Source organism: Thamnophis sirtalis, unplaced genomic scaffold (assembly GCF_051295495.1).
Source record: "Thamnophis sirtalis isolate CommonGarterSnake01/CBP01778 unplaced genomic scaffold, rThaSir2_p1.2 scaffold_2, whole genome shotgun sequence".
In the NCBI taxonomy this organism is placed as follows: Eukaryota; Metazoa; Chordata; class Lepidosauria; order Squamata; family Natricidae; genus Thamnophis; species Thamnophis sirtalis.
The window spans coordinates 53,300,511-53,319,659 of NW_028261382.1; positions in this window are offsets into that span (position 1 = coordinate 53,300,511).

Below are 19,149 nucleotides of genomic sequence, written 5' to 3' on the forward strand. Positions count from 1 at the left end.
AGTAGTAAAAAAAATTGACAACCCACCATTGATTCTGATGGGTCCAGCCTGTCTCACCTGAATTCTGACTATCAGGAACTCCATACTAGAGGATTCCGTTCAATCGAAGACTGGAGACAAGGACTTGCCAACGAATGCCAAGGATGGAGAGGATGCGTGAGAAATTTATCCAATTCTTTGATGTGCCTTCAGAACAAGAGTTCAACTCTCACATTCAATGGGAGGCAATGGATAACTACAGCTTTGTCGAGATGCAGATGTTGTATTGATGGAGCCCTCTAGGATGAAGCTGTTCTGACCGAGGCTTCCCAAGAGCATGAAGCAGCATCCTGGTCCTGCCAAAAAAACCCTTTTATTAATTTGCTGTGAATTCTGCTCATTCACATCCAGCAAAGTCTTTCGAGGGAGGATTTACGGCGACAGACCTTATCTGGCTTGGAGAGCTGCCAGGACGATCTCTGCAGAACTTGGCAAGGAGTCTCGGAGAGTCACGAACCAATTAAACAAACGAATGGTCTCCTGCAAACTCCACTCCCCTTTCGCTCCTCTTTTATTCCCTCTGGGAGGGGCCGTTCACTGCCCCCCCTGTGGCCTTACTCCCAAGTCGACCCCTGTTCTTTATCTGTTCACTTCCTCTGGCAACTCTGTGTATGCGCACACTGGGAAGAGGCTCCAGCTGTTCTTCTGCCTCACTGATGTCCGACTCTGAAGGCAGCTGATATCTGCCTCCGACACAGAGCCCTCATGCGAGCCTTCCCCAGACTCCAGGACTGGCCCATGTTCCTCCCCAACCTCCTCACTGTCTGAGTCTGCTGCCAGCTCTGCTGACCGCTGGCGGGCCACAAGAGAAATGCCCCGGTGCCTGGTTGGCCACCTGGAGTCAATGTCTTTGTTGTCCAAAGACCCATCGCTCAACGTGATGCTTGCCAAGTATTTGCTTACCTTTCTCAGCTGGGTGTCAAGCACAGTGACTTTCGGTTTTATGAGCTTAGTATTTGGCACAAGCTAAAAAATACATCAGTATTGTTCAGGTTGACAGGCAAGCCAAAGAGCATAGCAGCTTCAGAGAAGGCGTTCAAAATCCACACCAAACCGCTGTCTACAGTTCGAAATAGCCAAACTAAACATTTGAAATAAATTCATTTAACGGTTTGAAATGGCCAGTCTAGAGAAAAGGACTGGGGTGTGTGTGTGTGTGTGACATGATAGTACTATTTCATTATTTGAGAGACAGCCACAAAGAATAGAGGTGTTTGTGTGTGTCAAATTATTTTCCAAAGCACCAGAAGGCAGGACAAGAAGCAATGGATGGAAACTATTCAAGGAGAGAAGCAACTTGGAATAATGAAGGAGAAACTTCCTAATAGTGAGGACAATTAACCAGTGGAACAGAAGCTGCCTCCAGAAGCTGCCTCCTTCCATCACTGGAGGTTTTTAAGAAAAGACTGGACTGCCACTTATCTGAAATAGGATCAACTGCCTGAGCAGGGGGGGTTGGGCTAGAAGACCTCCAAGGTCTCTTCCAGCTCTATTCTGATTGATTGAAATAGCCACACAATAGCAATAGCAGTTAGACTTATATACCGCTTCATAGGGCTTTCAGCCCTCTCTAAGCGGTTTACAGGGATTGGCTTTGAATTGGATTTATTCAATTTGTATGCCCGAGAGACTCAGGGCGGCTAAAGTCAACATATTGGCCCCCAACAACAATCCGGGTCCTCATTTTACCCACCTCCGAAGGATGGAAGGCTAAGTCAACCCTGAACCGGTGAGATTTGAACAGCCGAACTGCAGAACTGCAGTCAGCTGAAGTAGCCTGCAGTGCTGCATTTAACCACTGCGCCACCTCGGCTCGACAAAACATCTGGGCAATTAAGCCAGCCTGGCTGGCTTTAAGCGGTGGGAATGTAATGGGCTCGAGCATTTTCCTGTGGCATCTCCTCGGCCCAAGATTAAGCCGATGAGAGATTTCTTTTCATTAGTTTTCTAGAGACACCCCCCCCCCTTTAGGCGCCAGGATAGTTAACCGAATATCCCCCCCTCCCCCGCAACTTGATTTTGCCTCCTGTTGGCTTTTGTGCTGTGCTTATTTGTCTTAAGTATTTGAAGACAACTTTGAAGTCAGAAGCGAGAGACAGGCAAAACACAATCAAAGGTGAGAGAAGACCTCTTGGTCAAATCTTTCATTAATCAAAGGCCAACTTGAAGGACTCCTCCATCCTGCTTGGAGAGAAACCAGCAGGAGCAATGAGGTGGGTGGATCCCTTTTTTAAAAAAAGTTTGGCCAATATATCAGAATTCAAATTTCTCTGGGGCTGCTATAATTGGCCAACGAAACTCAAACGCAGATCTTAGGTGAACGCAGGATGCCTAAAGTCCTGGCTGCCCCAGACGGCTATCCAAAGCCTAACCCAATTGCAAAACGGTGCGACTGGGATGTGACAAGTTTGTGAGAAGATCAGATTGCAGTTGTGTAAGTGTCAGTCGAAGAAGCTTCGCAGACGAGAAGCAGAGAAACGCCTTCACAGAAAAAGCAGGAAGTCCAGTTGCAGTGGTGGGTTGCAGGCGGTACGCTTACTGGTGCCTGCCGGAAGCACTGGGTACTGTTCCGGTACGGTGCTCGAGAGGGGCCGCCCGCCCGAGCTCCCTTACCTGTATTTGAGCTCTTCGGCGCTTCCGTGCATGCACACGGAGCATACAGCGCGTGCGTGACATTCTGCCGAGCAACTGGAGGTCACAGAGGTAAGGACGCATGCGGGCATGTATGTGAGGGACGCCGGGCCCCATGACGGGATCCGAACCGACCACTCTCCAGTTGCCTCTTGAAAACAAAGCACCTTTTGAGACAACCAGGGGTGGAGATTTTGGTAAGAGTAGCCTTGTACCACCAATCTGTTTGTGAGCCTAAGACATGTTGTTGAGCCTCTGATTTCATGAAGAGACCTGGTCATCCAAATAATGGCTTGCCTCCAGAAGTTGTGGGTGCTCAACACTAAAGGCTTTCAGAGAGACTAGACAACCATTGATTGGAAATGGTGTAGGGTCTCCTGCTTCAGCAGTGGGTTGGACTAGAAGACCTCCAAGGTCCCTTCCAACTCTATTTTTGTATGTTCTAAATGTTTGGGGTCTCCTGCTTGACCAGGGGATTGGACTAGAAGACCTCCAAGGTCCCTTCCAACTTTAAACCCTTAAAGGTAAAGGTTCCCCTCGCACATATGTACTAGTCGTTCCTGACTCTAGGGGGCGGTGCTCATCTCCGTTTCAAAACCGAAGAGCCAGCACTGTCCAAAGACATCTCCGTGGTCATGTGGCTGGCACAACTCAATGCCGAAGGCGCACGGAACGCCATTCCCTTCTCATCAAAGGTGGTTCCTATTTTTCTACCTGCATTTTTTATGTGCTTTCGAACAGCTAGGTTGGCAGAAGCTGGGACAAGTAATGGGGGCTCACTCTTTCTCGCAGCGCTAGGGATGCGAACCGCCAAACTGCCGACCTTTCTGATTGACAAGCTCAGCCTCTTAGCCACTGAGCCACCATATCCCTGTACGATTTTGTTATTGTATTCTATGTACACTTTTAACCAGCTATAAATGTCTCTGGATGTTTTGTGGCCTCAATGTGATGCCACAGTATCAATTACAGTGCAAATGGACAAGCATTGCCATCTCGACTTTCTGCCTGGCTCCTTTTCTCCTGCACACGCTGCTCCGTGCACCAGTGGGTTGCGAACCGGCAATAACGCCATTATGACATCCTGGGGTTTTGGGGAGGGGGGGGTTGCACCAGGCCAAATTATGGAGTACAGTCTCTGGGGCATGGCGCATTCAGCACCGCTCTGGATTGGGTTCGTTTTCAACCAACTCTGGGAAAGATGCCTCTTCTATTTCACTTGGCCGGATTGCTCCCTGGCAATCTTAGAGCAGCTTTCCATCCAAACATTTATATTAAAAGCCGTCTCCATCCTTCTCCATCTGTCGTGCCAAGTCACAATCCTGAGGGGTGGAGGGGCGGGGAGGTGACTCTTTCCAACTGTTAGAACGCTCCGTGGTGGTTTCATTTTGGGCCTGGCCCAAAATTCAGGACAGGGCCTCACCCACCACCCCATCACACATCCCCCCTCCCTGCAAACCCAGCATTTCAAATAAGTCCCGTTTCCCTGCTGCAGATTTAGACGGGAGGGAAACATGTTCGGTTAAAGAGAAAAAACTGTTTCTGGAAGGAAAAACAAACATGAAGCATGGCCTGGGAATTTTGCTCCCCTGGGCTGTGCTTCGCACAAAACCCCAAATTTGGGTGTAAACCTGACTCGCAATATTTCAGCACCCTCCCTGGATGCAGGGCCCAGTCTGGGGTCTTTCTGGAGCGGGGTGAGAAATAGAATTGCCCACCCCTTTTTTCCTGGCTGAATCCAGTCTGGGACAAAGTGGGGATATCTCAGAAGGGTTATGGAACGCCTGGAAAGGCTGCCTCAATTGAAGGTGATCATTCCCCACGATCAGGACATAAAACCTAATTTCCCGTACACATTAAAAAAGAGGTGGGTTGCTCCCAGTTCAGTCCGGTTTGGCCGAACTGGTAATGATAATCAGGCCTAGGTCGCACAACCAGCAGCGACTCAGGCTGGCCATGCCCCTGAACTGATTCCCCAGTCTCCTTTGGCATTGCTGGCATCTTATTACCTTTTAACGGTCTTTGTGCATGCGCCAAACCATTTTCAGTGAACTGCGCATGCACAAGCAACGCGCAGCTGGCATGTGTGCGAGCAAAGCAGTGCCGGTTCGTGTAGGAACCCACCACTGCATTAAAACCTACATTCAAATTATTAGCAAGCAACGGCAGTTGCAATTACAAGACATGCAAACTTGGGTTAGTTTATTGTGCTGTCCTGATCTGCAGGATATGTTCAATTAATGCTTAAGAGACCTACATCACCCTGAACCGCAACTATTTGGTCCCAAAGATTGAAATCCTTCCATTCTCCACCGTTCAGTCGGAACGGAACAAACCTCTGGGAGGAGAAGTGAAATGTCTTTAAGCAAAGTCCAGTGGCCTTTGGGGGGAAAAGCACCTTTGGGATAACTCTGACCCTACGAGTGAGACTCTCCATAAGACATAACTATACCGCTTCTAGTTGGCCTCAACTGGCCGTTTTGTAAACTCAAGCGAGAGTTCGGGGCAGTTGATCCTATCTATTGTTAGGTCAACTTCCTTGGACGGATAAACAGAACTTGTTATCCGGCACGGAGCTTGCCATCCGTTTGTTCTTACGTGTGGAACAGATGCTTTGTTGGTCTGAAATGCAAAACACCCGCGCAATTGCAGCAGGAAGGCTGCCTGCCAAAGAACCTTTTATTGATCAATTGCTAGCCCAATTCTCCTGCCAAACCCTGCAGACAGTCAAGAGTCCCTCACTTGCTAGCTTTCCTGGCATAGCTCTTTGCAGCCAGACGGTGCCCAGAACGGCTTCGCTGGCAGGAGGGATTTTCCCCCGTTAACAGTGAACATATTTGGAGGTCTCAAAGGACTGCTTAATGAGGAAAGAGTGAAAGTCCCTTCATGAGTGGAAGATGCGGACAGCTAAATAAAAGATAGCAATAGCGCTTAGCACTTATATGCCGCTTCATAGTGCTTTACAGCACTCTCGAGGCCAGGGACATCAAACTCGCAACCCCTGGGCCAGAGGCATCACACACTGGTCACGCCCACCCTCATTTTAGCAATAGCAGTAGCAATAGCAGTTAGACTTATATACCGCTTCATAGGGCTTTCAGCCCTCTCTAAGCGTCAGCATATCGCCCCCAACAATCCGGGTCCTCATTTCACCCACCTCGGAAGGATGGAAGGCTGAGTCAACCCTGAGCCGGTGAGATTTGAACAGCCGAACTGCAGAACTGCAGTCAGCTGAAGTAGCTTGCAGTGCTGCATTTAACCACTGTGCCACCTCACCTCATTTTAGCAAGGGTGGGGGAGTCATGATACGTCACGTGACGACAATATGACAATGCGAGTTTGCTACCTCTGCTCTAGGCAGTTTTAGAGAGTCACATGAATATGTTTTCCGGCATTTTTTTGTCTATTGTCGTGTTTTTTGTTGGTTTCTGTCATTGGATATAATGAATTCATTTAATGACCACTGCAAAACAAAGTAGAATCAAGCCCGGTCACACGGTGACTTGCTTAATGACCAACACAGGTTATGACTGTAATTCCAGGCTCAATTAGTCATAAACCAAGGACTACCTGCAGTTGACATTATGTAAGTTTGATGAAATGGTACTCAAAACCCATCTCCCTATAATACAGCTCCCTGACCTGCTTCTCCTCCTAACTTCTGTGACCTGTTGGGCTACTAATACCACTTAGATTTTTATACCACTTCGCAATGCTTTACAGCCCTCTCTAGGCAGTTTACAGAGTCAGCCTCTTGACCTCAATAATCTGGGTCCTCATTTTACCCACCTTGGAAGAATGGAAGGCTGAATCAACCTTGAGCCGGTCAGGATCAAACTGCTGGCAGTTGGCAGAATTAGCATGCAATACTTCATTCTAACTATGGCATCACCACAGCCCTTCCTTCCTTCCCTCCCTCCCTCCCTTTGTTCCTCTTTCTCTTTTCCTTCTTTAGCACTTAGCAATAGCACTTAGATCTATATACTGCTTCGCAGTGCTTCCCAGCCCTCTTTAAGCAGTTTACAGAATCAGCTTCTTGCCCCCAACAATCTGGGTCCTCATTTTACCCACCTCGGAGGGATGGAAACCTGAGTCAACTTTTGAGCTGGTGAGAATCGAACTACTGGCAGTCGACAGAATTAAGTTGCAATACTGCATTTGAACCATCAGCACCATTGTTTTTAGGAAAAGCCAAGTTGATCTATTGGGCAAAGTCATGGCTTTTTGATCACTGATTTAGTGAATAAACCACGATTAGCTAAGTTTGTGCAAAAAAACCTGAGCCATAAACTGCACCTTCTTTCCCACGATGGCTGGGTTCACACAATGGCAGAGTCCTGAACTAGATGAATGATCGGAGGGCTTAGTGTACCATGCAGGACAATGAGAGACAGCGAAGAAACAATAAGTGGCCAGAAAGAGAAAAATAAAGAATAGGGATATTTAAAATTCCTTAGGATTACCAGTAAGATACTTGTAGGCATTGCCCATTTGTGTGGTTTTTAAAAATTGCTATTGTACAATTTCTTCCTGTCCTAAATTAGTCCCACAAGGCAACTTTTTTTTTAAAGGGCCCTTTTAAGAGGTGCACTTCAAGACCCACAATTCATCCCTAAAATGACTTTTTTCATGTTTTATTTTTTAGCTTTAAAAAAAAAACACTTTGGCCTTTACATCTGTTGTACAATATGTTGAAAGTTTATCTTGAGGGGGGGAAAAACTTTAATGTAGCGGAAATGGGGGAGGGGAAAATGTTTGTCTCCTTTTTGTTTGTTTCCCAACTGGAAAAGTTTTCTTTCAATGAATTTGAAAGTTTCCTCCAGCTGTTGCACAACTGTCTGAACTCCCTATTGCTGAGTATGCTTATTGTTGTTGTTTTAGTCAATTCCAGGTGCCAGGAGTCTGTACGGTGACCTGAAATCTCCCATTTCAGGCTGGCCAACCCTCTTGCAAGTCATCAGGCGTCAACAGTAATTTGAAGGACAAGATCCAGTTGTCATTGCAAGTTCTCCAGCTCTGTGTGAATCTGAGCAGCTCCAGCTGTTCTTCCTTCATTGCCCCTTTTCCGCAATCTGGCAGCTCTAGGAACTTGGGAGAAGATTGTTTGCTGCGTGGGGGAAGATTGTTTGCTGGCTGGGAGGTGAGGGAATGGATTGGGTTGACCCAGGTTGGGTTTGAGTCACGAAAAAACATGGATATAGCTGTCCCTTGGAGCTCACGGAGGTTCTAGGGAGACAGAATCAGAATCGATCAGGAAGAGACATTGGAGGTCTTCTAGTCCATCCCCCTGCTCAAGCAGATCCTACACCATTTCAGACAAGTGACTGTCCAGCCTCTTTTTAAAAGCCTCCAGTGATGGAGCACCCACAACTTTTGAAGGACAGACATTCCACTGGTTAACTATCCTCACTGTGAGGAATTTCCTCCTTAATTCCAGGCTGCTTCTCTCCTTGATTAGTTTCCATCCCTTGTTTCTTGTCCTGCCTTCTGGTGCCTTGGAAAATAAATCTTGCTTTAACAGCACCACTGTGTTATTATTCATGACTGAGCCATCCAGATAAGCAAATTATGATGGCATCTATTCTGCCACCTGAAGGAAGTGTCACAAGAGTCATCCTGAGTTAAGCGGGGTTACCTTTTTAAGGTTACCATTTAATAAGGAAGAGCAACTCCGTCCTGGAATAGGGGAGGCGCTCTCCTTCCCCAGAGAGAACAGGTCTGCAGGTTCTCCTTCTTAGGATCTTCCTGTGGGATCGCTTGTCCTTTCAATGGGAGAAACTCTGCTTTTGTAGGTAAGTCATGCTCTCCTCCTGGAGCTGCCAGCTGGAGCTTTACTCTCAGGAATCTGGCTTCTGCTCCCATTGCAGAGCCCTGACTCACCGCGGCAGGCTTCGGGTGACTCATTGCCCAGCAGGAGAGAAGAGGCTCTGTAGGGCCAAGCCAGAGGCGTCTGGAAGGAGTGCCAGCTCCATAGGTGCAGATGTTGATGGTGGATAAGAAAGTGGAAGAGCTTCTCAATATGCCTTTTCCACCATATGCACCTGGCACACCGATCGCCCCTGCTGATTCTCTTTAAGTACAGGTAGTTTCACTTTACAACTGTTTATTTAATGACGGTTCAAAGTGAAAAAAGTGACTAAGGATCATTTTCCAGTTACAAGCTGATCAAAATCCAGGTGCGTGGCAATGGGCTTGTATTTATGATTGTCATGTTGCTAAGCAAGGCAGTTGTTAAGTGAAACATGTGAAACCAGCTTCCCCCATTGTTCTGCCCGTTCCCCTCGCACACACGCATGTACAGCAAGAGTTCTACCGGTATTTATTCAAAGCCCTCAAACACGTCCTTGGAGAGCATCCCTGTTTGGTAGGTCCTGATTCCGAGCTCAGCGTGATGACCGAGTCCAACAGGTCCAGGGAAGCATTTCGGGAGTCAAGCGGGTCAGGATACATGGCACGAGCACACAAGGCACAGAACTGGGTACGTTGCTCCAGCAAGACTCAAGTCCTCAGGGCGGGATTAAGTAGGTGATGCCAATGCAGCCCTTCATGAGAGCTGAGGTTGCCTCCTCGCGAATAGTCTAGCTGGCAGGTGTTGTGCCTGCCTCCTCTCTGTCCGACTTGTCCTTGGATCAGGAGGAGGTGTGGACTCCACTTCCTCCTCATTGCTAACAGGCAGCAGCTGCTTCTGATCCTAGCCTGGAGCCTCCTGGCCACTGCAGCTTGCCTAACCTCAGCCTCAGCCTCTCCCCTCCTCTGATCAATCCAATTGAGGCTGCTCTGTCAGGCTAGCAATCTCCGAGCCTCGATCCTGATCAATACACATTCCCGCGCTTTCCTTTGCCGACTCAAACTCACCCTCCTCCTCTGAACTTGTGTCTGGAGATGGGTGCAGGGGCAGATCCATGACCCCCATTGACTCTGCTTGTCAGAGAAGTTGGTTGGAAAGGTTCCAAATGGTGATTAAGTGGCCACTATCATAAATGCCTGCTTATTGATGAAGCTGAACACCATCTGTAAAACGTTTTGTGCCACTTTTCTCCTAAGTTACAACTTTTTTGTAAATTGAAGAGATTTGTTCCACAGTTCTTCCCATGGTATTGGTTTTGTGATTGTATCCCTGAAGAGTCAATCCTTCGATGATGTTGGTAATCAAGAAACTAGGGGAATTGTTTGAAAATGGACAACTCCATAAAACCTTTCTGAGCAGATCATAATGATGGCTTAGCAGCTGCCCTTTGGACTAAATGGGGACGATCACATATGGCTTCCAATTTAGAGGAAGTAAAATCTGTTGTTCCGTCTGGCCATGTTTACATCCTTATTTGAATTTGGTGCCTTTGCAAGCTCACAACATTCCTTGCGTAAGTGTTTGATGATGTATGTCTAGTCACACTTTGCTTTTCAGCCGACAGCCTGGACCTCCTCTTGTCCCCTCCTCTCCTTCCACTCCGGTTCTCTCTTTGCTCATATTCTCTCTCATTCCTCCTATGAATGCATGAATATAAAAGAAAAAAAAAGAATGGTATTGCCATAGGTGTGTACTACAGGGCACTCAACCAAGCAAAAGAAATAGCTGAACTTTTTGCCAATCAGCTAGCTAATGTGTTCAGGAAACAAACCACAGTAGTAATGGAGGACGTTAACTACCCTGACATCAACTGGGAGATAAACTCTGCACCAAATTGGAGATTAAACAGTATTAAATGTTGCCAATACTGCAATATCAAACATAAGCACTAGCTCACTGCAAGAAGCAGACCAACTAATGTACAGCACAGCTGACAAGAAACGGTACAGTCTGGGCACAGGTATGAGATAACCCTAAGAAGTACAACAAGAACACAGCTTGGTTAAAGGAGATGGAGAAGAGTAAAAAAAAGATGGAATGAAACAACAGCAGAAATGGCGGAGAAAAGGGCATGGAATTGGTCAGCAGTAGGTGAAAATGAATTGCATGGATTTTGATCGAAACATCTGACTAGTCTACACCCTAACTGGTGCGATAGCTGGTCTAGAGCAATGGAGAGGCCATCTCCCATGTAAGACTACTCTGGTTAGACCCTGCGTGGCTTTGGAGCTCAGAGGTTAGCCAAGGGTTGAGATGATGAATAATACTGTAAAGCAGGAGATAAAATCAACATTAAAATTTATAAGACGTTAAAAATGCCTAAGTAAACAAAGAAGAGTTTTGCTTGCAATCTTTGGAAAGTTAAAAAATAGAGGCGAGGCAGGGCTTCATACGCATGAGAAAGCCTTTGCTTTTTCTTTGCATGGCAAAGATGTCGTCTTCCAAACAGCCTGAGCAGATGATGAGGTGCAAGAACAAACACAACTGTAGCTTTTAGGGACTTAAGCCATTTAGCACTTTCAGTAAGGTCCAGTACCTTGAAAACAACTGTGAGAAGGACTTTGGAATCCTAGTGGACGATCACTTAAACATGAGCCAGCCATGTGTGACAGCAACGAAAAAAGCGAATACAATCCTTGGTTGTGTAAACTGAGGCATAGAATCAAAATCACGTGAAGTATTAAGTACCGCTTTATAAAGCCTTAGTAAGGCTACACCTGGAATACGGCATCTAGTTTTGGTCACCACGTTACAAAAAGGCTTTGGAAAAAGTGCAAAGAAGAACTAAGATGATAAAGGATCTGGAGACAAAAGGATATGAAAAGGTTGCAGGATTTGGGTACAGCAAGTCTAGAGAGAAGGAAGACTAGGGGTGACATGACAGCAGTATTTCAGTATTTGAGTGGCTGCCACAAAGAAGAGGGGGTCAACTTATTTTCCAAAGTACCAGAAAGCAAGACGAGAAACAATGGTTGGAAATCAATCAAGAAGAGAAGCAATCTGGAATTAAGGAGAAACTGTCTAATCGGTGGAACAGCTTACCTCCAGAAGTTGTGGGTGCTCCATCACTGGAGGTTTTTGAGACTGGACAGCCACCTATCTGAGGTGATACAGGATCTCTTGCCTGAGCAGAGGGTTGGACTAGAAGACCCCCAAGGTCCTTTCTATCTCTATTCTGATTAAAAAGAACTCCAAATGGGCAATTCGTTAATATGATTTAAAACCGGCATGACTAAGGCTGCATCAGTAGAAAAAATTGTCGTCTGATGAACCAGGAAAGTTTCTTTCTATAACAAATCTTTGTCCTTAATCCCCATTTTTCCAAGTCATTTTTCCATCAAAGATACTTATTCTGAAGTTTGGGGGGTAGCAGCTTTTAGCAAACTAGAAGACTATGGGGAAGAACGCCACCTGCTGGCTCCCTTGCAAAGTGCAAACCCGAAGCCTCATTACTCTTGAAAAGAAAAGGATTATAGAATTATAGTTGCAAAGCATTCAGAAGGTGCAGGACAAGGAATAGTTACATTAGATTAAGAGCTGAGCCATACTTTACCTGCTTATATACACCTAGATTTCCTTTCTCCCCCAAAAAAAAATTCAGAAGGGAAAGAGGTAGTGAAGTAGAGTGGGCACTACTTAACTTTTTCTGATTTTGTTGCTTCCTCTATTCAGATCAGTCTTTCCTCCGCCCTGTGTTTCTGGTTTGGTGGATTCCATAAAAGTATAACTAACACAAAATGCAATGGAAGAGAGCAGAAGAAATATTTTTCCTAGTTTTGAATAGTTCTTTATACGGTGTTTAAATGAAGCTGGATTTCTTTCAGGGCTTACACGCTGCAGTTGGAATGGATGAGGTCCCTTCAATTCTGCTATTCTACTTTTTAAATGTTTCTTCAGTCAATTCTGGCTAATGAAGCCATAGCTTAGAATATTGCGCGATTGTAATCAGCAACTTGAAAACCGGTATATTACAGCATATTCAGAGTACATGTTTGGTTCAATAAATCGCAATTAAGGAATCCATGTGTTTTTTATGAATCTAGCCACTTAATTTTTTCAAATGAACGCTAATATTCTCACATTTTTGTCCCTTGACTTTTCCTCTAGTAGTGGATTGGGCTCTTTCTTGTGCATATTGCAAAAATGGGATTTGGAGTAGAAATAACCAGCAAATCCTCTTGGCTGCTTCTATCCAGGCAGTCCTTTTGGCCGCCAATCTCTGGTGAGCAAAACCCATCCATACGTTACTTAGTCATGTCTGCTGTTTTTGCTGCTAGAACATCGTCTTCCGTTGCAGGCCTCCTTTCCCACATCCCTATCTATCTTCTTGAAGGACTGTATCTTGAAACTCATAAATCTGCAGCTTGAAAATCCAGCTATCCCAGAGAATAAAGGCGTAGCTTTGGAGATAAAACGGGAATGCAGACAGCCAAGTTCGGCCTCTCAGTGCAGAGAAGATTTGACAATCCTCAAAGGCTTCCTCATCCCTCAGTGCAGAAGCACTGAATTACTAAGTCTTGTGCCAAGGGCTAACTTTGCTGCTCTTTCCATAGTTCCTGCTGCTTTTGGGAAGGTGGCAAAAGTGGTGATGCTGTCAGCAAGCATCTGATGGTGCACCTGGGATATTGGTAATGTCTTTAGCTGCGTCAGCAAAACAAAGAAATTCCCTGGCAGTGAAAGATAAAAAACCCTGAGGGGCCATTGATATCCTAACTTCTATTCCTGGGAAATCACTATAAGATTTATAAATGCATTAGTGCTTGACTTACGACCACAATCGGGTCCAAAATTTCCATTGCTAAGTGAGGCATTTGTTAAATGAGTTTTGCCCCATTTTACAACCAGTCTTGCCAGAATGGTTAAGTAAATCACTACAGTTGTTACGTTAGTAATGCAGTTGTTAAGTGAATCTGGCTTCTCGACTGACTTTGCTTGTTCAGAAGGTTGCAAGAACAGCAATCGTCATAAATTTGGGTCAGTTTCCAAGCATTCTGAATTTTGATCATGTGACCATGGGGTTGCTGCAACGGTCATAAGTATGAAAAACAGTCATAAGTCACTTTTTTAAAGTGCCATTATACCAGTAGTTTTAAACAGTCACTAAACAAGCTGTTACAAGTCAAGGACTATCTGTAGAATTTGCTAAAATTTAGTAACAATTATCCTGTTAGGTTCATTTCTCCTGCAGGAAAACATTTCCTTGATATTTGTGCTCTCTGCTTGTAATTCTGAGCTTTTTTTTAAAAAAAAAAGGTTTACTGAGAACTCATTTTGCCTGTATTAACCTAATACAGTCATAACATGCTAACAGTTATTTATTAGGTTTATCCTTGTTGCAATTTAAAAGACTCTTAGCAGTTTACCACAGCCACTGCTACAAGTAATAAAACATCCACACTACAACAAATAAAACCAAACATAAATCTACAAGAGTGCTGAGCCAGTACCAACTCATATAACATTATTTAAAAGCCCCATTTTTAATAGCTTTGACTAGGCTCATACATTTAAAGAGATTTTTTAATGAAGAATGGAACATTTCTGGGAACTCACAGACTACTCTACTCACGTTGTACAAGCATGTACATGAGAAATCCAACTATTTTGGTTTGTAAACCATGTCTTGTTCCATAGTTTAGAATTTGCTGGCTCACTCAAAACGTTAAGCCAGCAGACATGATAAAAATACCTAGTACAAACCATAGTTAAATGACAATAATGCAAGTTATCGTAAAATGCTGACTGGGTGCCTATATTCTAAGAAATCAAGACATCGCTTTGGCTGAGTAGTTACCCCTACCAAACCGTTGCTTCTTTAATTATGGGTAAACAAATCAGGACTTAATCTCCTATATGAAGGTGCATGGAAGAACTATTGGTAAAGCAGCTGGACAAGGTCTCTGTATTTCCTCCCCAAGAAATTTGTTGCCTGGAATCAAAGAATCAAGGTTTCTAATGGAAAAAGTATGCAGATTTTGATCATGTGACTATTCAGTATGGAACTCAAAGCTGCTACTTGGACTGATTGCATTCCTGGGCATCGTCATGCAGTGCTTATACAGAATGAAGACCAATGCACATGTCCGAGGATACTGTAGGATCCAATCTTGGTTGGTTACCGGGACCAGAGGTTTCATCTTCTGAGCTTTCGGACTTGTGCTGAAGTTCATCTTCAGGGAACTTCTCTCTAGTCTTCTTCTCTGGAAAGGAAACTTTTAAAGTTCCAAAGCAATTGACTACTTTCCCATACCGGTGTTTTATTTCACTAGTTCTTGAACGCAAGTTTGCTAACTTGCAACCCAGATTCTTAACCATGTGAGCCACTGCACTCCTATAGTTTAATATTTAGAACATGGGTTTATTGCATTCTTTGACAAAGTAATTAAATTAGTGGATCAGCAAAATGCTGTGAACATAATGTACTTGGAGTTCAGTAAAGGCATTTGACAAAGTAGATCACAACCTACAACTTGACAAGATAGAAAAATGTGGGTTAGATCACATCACCATCAGATGGGTTTATAAGTGGCTGACCAACTGCACTCAATGTGTAGTCCTTAACAGAACTACATCTATATGGAGGGAAATATGAAGTGAGGTACCCCAAGATTTTGTTTTAGGCCTAGTATTCAACTTCTTTATATATAATTTAGATGAGGGGATGGCCAATTATTCACTTAATGGCCCAACTCCCCCACTAACTTTGGTTGTCAGAAGTCCCCTGGGAAGTTTGCAAATGGCGATCATATGATCCCAGGACACTGCGAGTGTGGTAAAAATCTGCCAGTTGCCAAGTGCCCTAATTTTGATCATGTCACCATGGGTACATTGAAAGAGCAAGGACTGGTTATAAGTCCCTTTTGTCAGTGCCATCATAAACTTTGAATGGTCATTGAACGAGTTGCCATTAGACAAGGAATAGTGAAATAGGTTGATATCAAACAGTATTTTGATTGGAAGTTTTCAAATAAGAGACTTTACAGGCACATATTCAAAATAAGTTAACGTATCTTGCAGTATGTAGGGAATTGGACATGAGTTCTAAGACATCTTCTAACTCGATTCTATTCCTTGGAGAAAAGCTTTACGATTCTGGCAGAAGTTATGCAGCAAAGGAGTCATTTCAATGGTGCTTTCTCCCTAGAACCTGGCTCAAACTATTTCTTTTTAGAACAGCAAGTGTACATCACACATCAGTTTCACCAGCGTGAGTTTTTTTTAAAACTAGATCTTCTTTTGAGGTATTTTTGAATTAAGTATAAATTTGTCACAGAAAATTCATTAAAACAGATTATTTGGTCTCAGTATCATTTTAAAAATTCAAGAAATGAGAGAAAACTTACATATTAGAAAAATTATAGCACAAACTTGGTATTAGAAATAGTTACATCCATCAGGAGGTATATCACACAAAAGTATAGGGTGGGAATGGTATGCCATCTGAAAACGAAGTGACAAATAAGAAAATGTTTATCTTTTTCTTATGCAACAGAAAATAAGCAACAGCACAGTTCGGTGTCCAAACATTTTCTTCTTATTTCATGTCTCTGTTTTCAGTCAACACCCGAATAAATGAGTCTTGATGTAAGAGAACTGAGAGGGCAAATCAAAGGCAGCTCTACTTTTAGGCTGATTGAGGCAGTCGATTAAAGTTGCAAATGTTAAAGGACCACCAGACTTTGGAGGGCAAAACTGATGTAATATTCCTTAGCTTCAGCTTAAGTGCCATAAAAATTTCTCTTGCTAATAGAAGACTCAATTGCTAGTATAGTCAGATTTGCATTGTGGTAGGAGGGAATGCCATCTTATCTTGGTTCTTTTTGTTTCCTTAGGGCAACAAGATTTGATAAAAGCTGAGGGGAAACTGGATTTTCTGGTTAGTCCTATTTTCTTTATTACTATCACAGGAGGAAGAAAGGGGTATAATTGCTCTTCTGAACACCAGATGGTTTAAATGTTTTCTTTTTCAGTTTCTGCAATCCCTTAATCTTTCCGTGAAGTTTTTAAAAAATGATGTTTACATCATGTCTCTCTTCTAGTATCTCAAGGCAGCATACTTAATAGTCTCTTCTTCCCTCTTAAGCAGCTCACCCCAAAATAGAGGCTTAAAAGTACAGAAGGCGTTCTGAGTTGCTGCTGAGCTATAATTTACTGGATTTGGAGGTTTATTCAAAATACTTATTGTAATGGACAGATCTGTCAGAACATAATAATTGAAGATTTGTAAAGTTTACTTTGACCATAATTGTCTCCGATCCCAGAAATAACAATCTGACGTAGGTGAATGTTGAAATTGAAAAATCTACTGTCTTCTCACAAACAACTGTAAAGTTTAAACTACTGAAAGTGGTTTTTCATTCAACTACTTAACTCTGTAACAGTCATTCTACCTGATTCAGTTTTGTTAAGTGTTGACGTTTGGCAGAGAACATCCGAGATGCCATCGAATTATTTTATCTTCATTCACATTATTTTGCATTCTTGTTTTTCTCCATTCTTCATATCTCAATGGAAGATTCTGGTAATGTGTTTTCTTGATTGCACTGTTTCTCATTATTCCACTATTAAATGCCACCTTATAATAGTCATATTATTCACATTGATAAATATATGGTATTTTTCCAGTTATATGGTGGAATGCAATGGTTAGAATTCTGTATTGCAGGCTAATTCTGCTGTCTGCTAATTGTCAGCAGTTTGTTTCTCACTAGGCTCAAGGCTGACTCCACCTTCTATCCTTCCAAGGTCGATAAAATGAGGACCCAGATTGTTGGGGGCAATATGTTGACTATAAACCACTGTGAGAGTGCTATAAAGCACTGTGAAACAATATATAAGCACTATTGCTATATGCTTTTAACTAGATATTTTACAGAGTAATTTAATTCTTGCAGTTGTTTTGTAAACCAAACATCTCTTATGGGATGTGTGTGAACATGTTCATCTTTTAAAGGAAAATATTTGTAGCTCAGGGTTGAAATGACGTGTCCTTGGTGTTCTTGAGCTCGATAGTTTTCTTGCAGATGTTTTATAACTAGGTAACATCATTAGCGCTAAGGAATGGTTGGTGGTTTCCGAGATGTTTTTGATGTATGCCAGCGTTATTATTTTTGTGTTGGTTGTGCTGTATTGGGTTGAGTAGTCAGGCACTTTTGATAAAGTTGAATGAATGTCCATTTTGTTGGAAGATGTTGTATAGATGCTCTATTTCCTTTTTATGCTGTTCAAGATTGCTGCTGTGAATTTGTGCTCGTCTAAATGAAGTTCTTACAGAGCTTCCACTTGTGGGAGGTTGGGTTATTGCTTTGCTAGTGGGGCACCTGGAAAGTATGGGTGGGTTTTCTGTACACTTGCCTTTGTAGTTTACCATTGTAGTCTCTGCTGATCAAGATGTCCAGAAAGGATTGTGAGTTTTCTTCTTCTTCTTTGGCGAACAGGATTCCTTTCAAGATGTTGACAGTTTTGTGGGTGTTCTCTAATTGATCCTTTTTATTATGGCCAGTGTCATCTACATATTTGTTCCATGATTTGGATTGTATTTGAAGAAGGTTCCATCCATAATGCACAATGGCCCTCATTATAAGTTCTGAAAGTGATTATCCTATAGGTGTACCTTTAATTTGTTGGTAAACTGGTCCATGAAATTGGAGGAATGTGGCTAGGCAAAGGTTTATAGGATCCATAATCCTGGGTGTTCCAATCTTTGGGTATTTGGTTAAGTCCCCAATACCCCAATCAAGAAACTGCCAAACAAGCCAACAGTAACAGCTCAACCAAAGACCCTCTAAGACCACCCCCACCAACATTAATAGGGCAAGCATTAAACATTAGCTAAATGAACAAAAGAAAAGCATTTCTATAAACTTGCCAAAAACCTGGGTATTTTTTGTGTCAAAAATATAGGTACTTTTTTTTTTATTCTTAAGTGTCAAATTTTGGAAAAGATTTTGTATTTCAAAAATGCTAAGAGCTTTAAGAGTTTTTATATAAATGTATGGATACTTCCTAACTCAAAGGGGTAGAAAACAATAACACCTATTTTCAATAATCCTGTTCAGATATTGTTCCACATTTGAACAAGCAAATCAAATCCAAACCTCATCAAGTTGGAAGGCCACATTTGGGTCTGAGGACTCAAGTTATCCACTACAATTCTAAATATTAATTTCAGGAAATTGTAATTGAATAAGGGACATTAACTTTAATTTAGAATGTGCTGAATTAGTCATATATGGAATTACCAATAATTGCATTTGCAACGAGCCAAGGTGGCGCAGTGGTTAGGGTGCAGTACTGCAGGCACTTCAGCTGACTGTTATCTGCAGTTCAGCGGTTCTAATCTCACCGGCTCAAGGTTGACTCAACCTTCCATCCTTCCGAAGTGGGTGAAATGAGGACACAGACTGTGGGGGCGATATGCTGACTCTGTAAACCGCTTAGAGAGGGATGAAAGCCCTATGAAGCGGTATATAAGTCTAACTGCTATTGCTAATTTGAATATGTACTAGAACTGCACTGCTTTCCTGCAAATAACAGGGTAAAAATGTTTTGTACTTTTGGATCTCACCCTGGAAAAAATGGTTCGGGCGAAAGAAAGTATAACACAATGGTGAACATCTTAAAAAAATTGT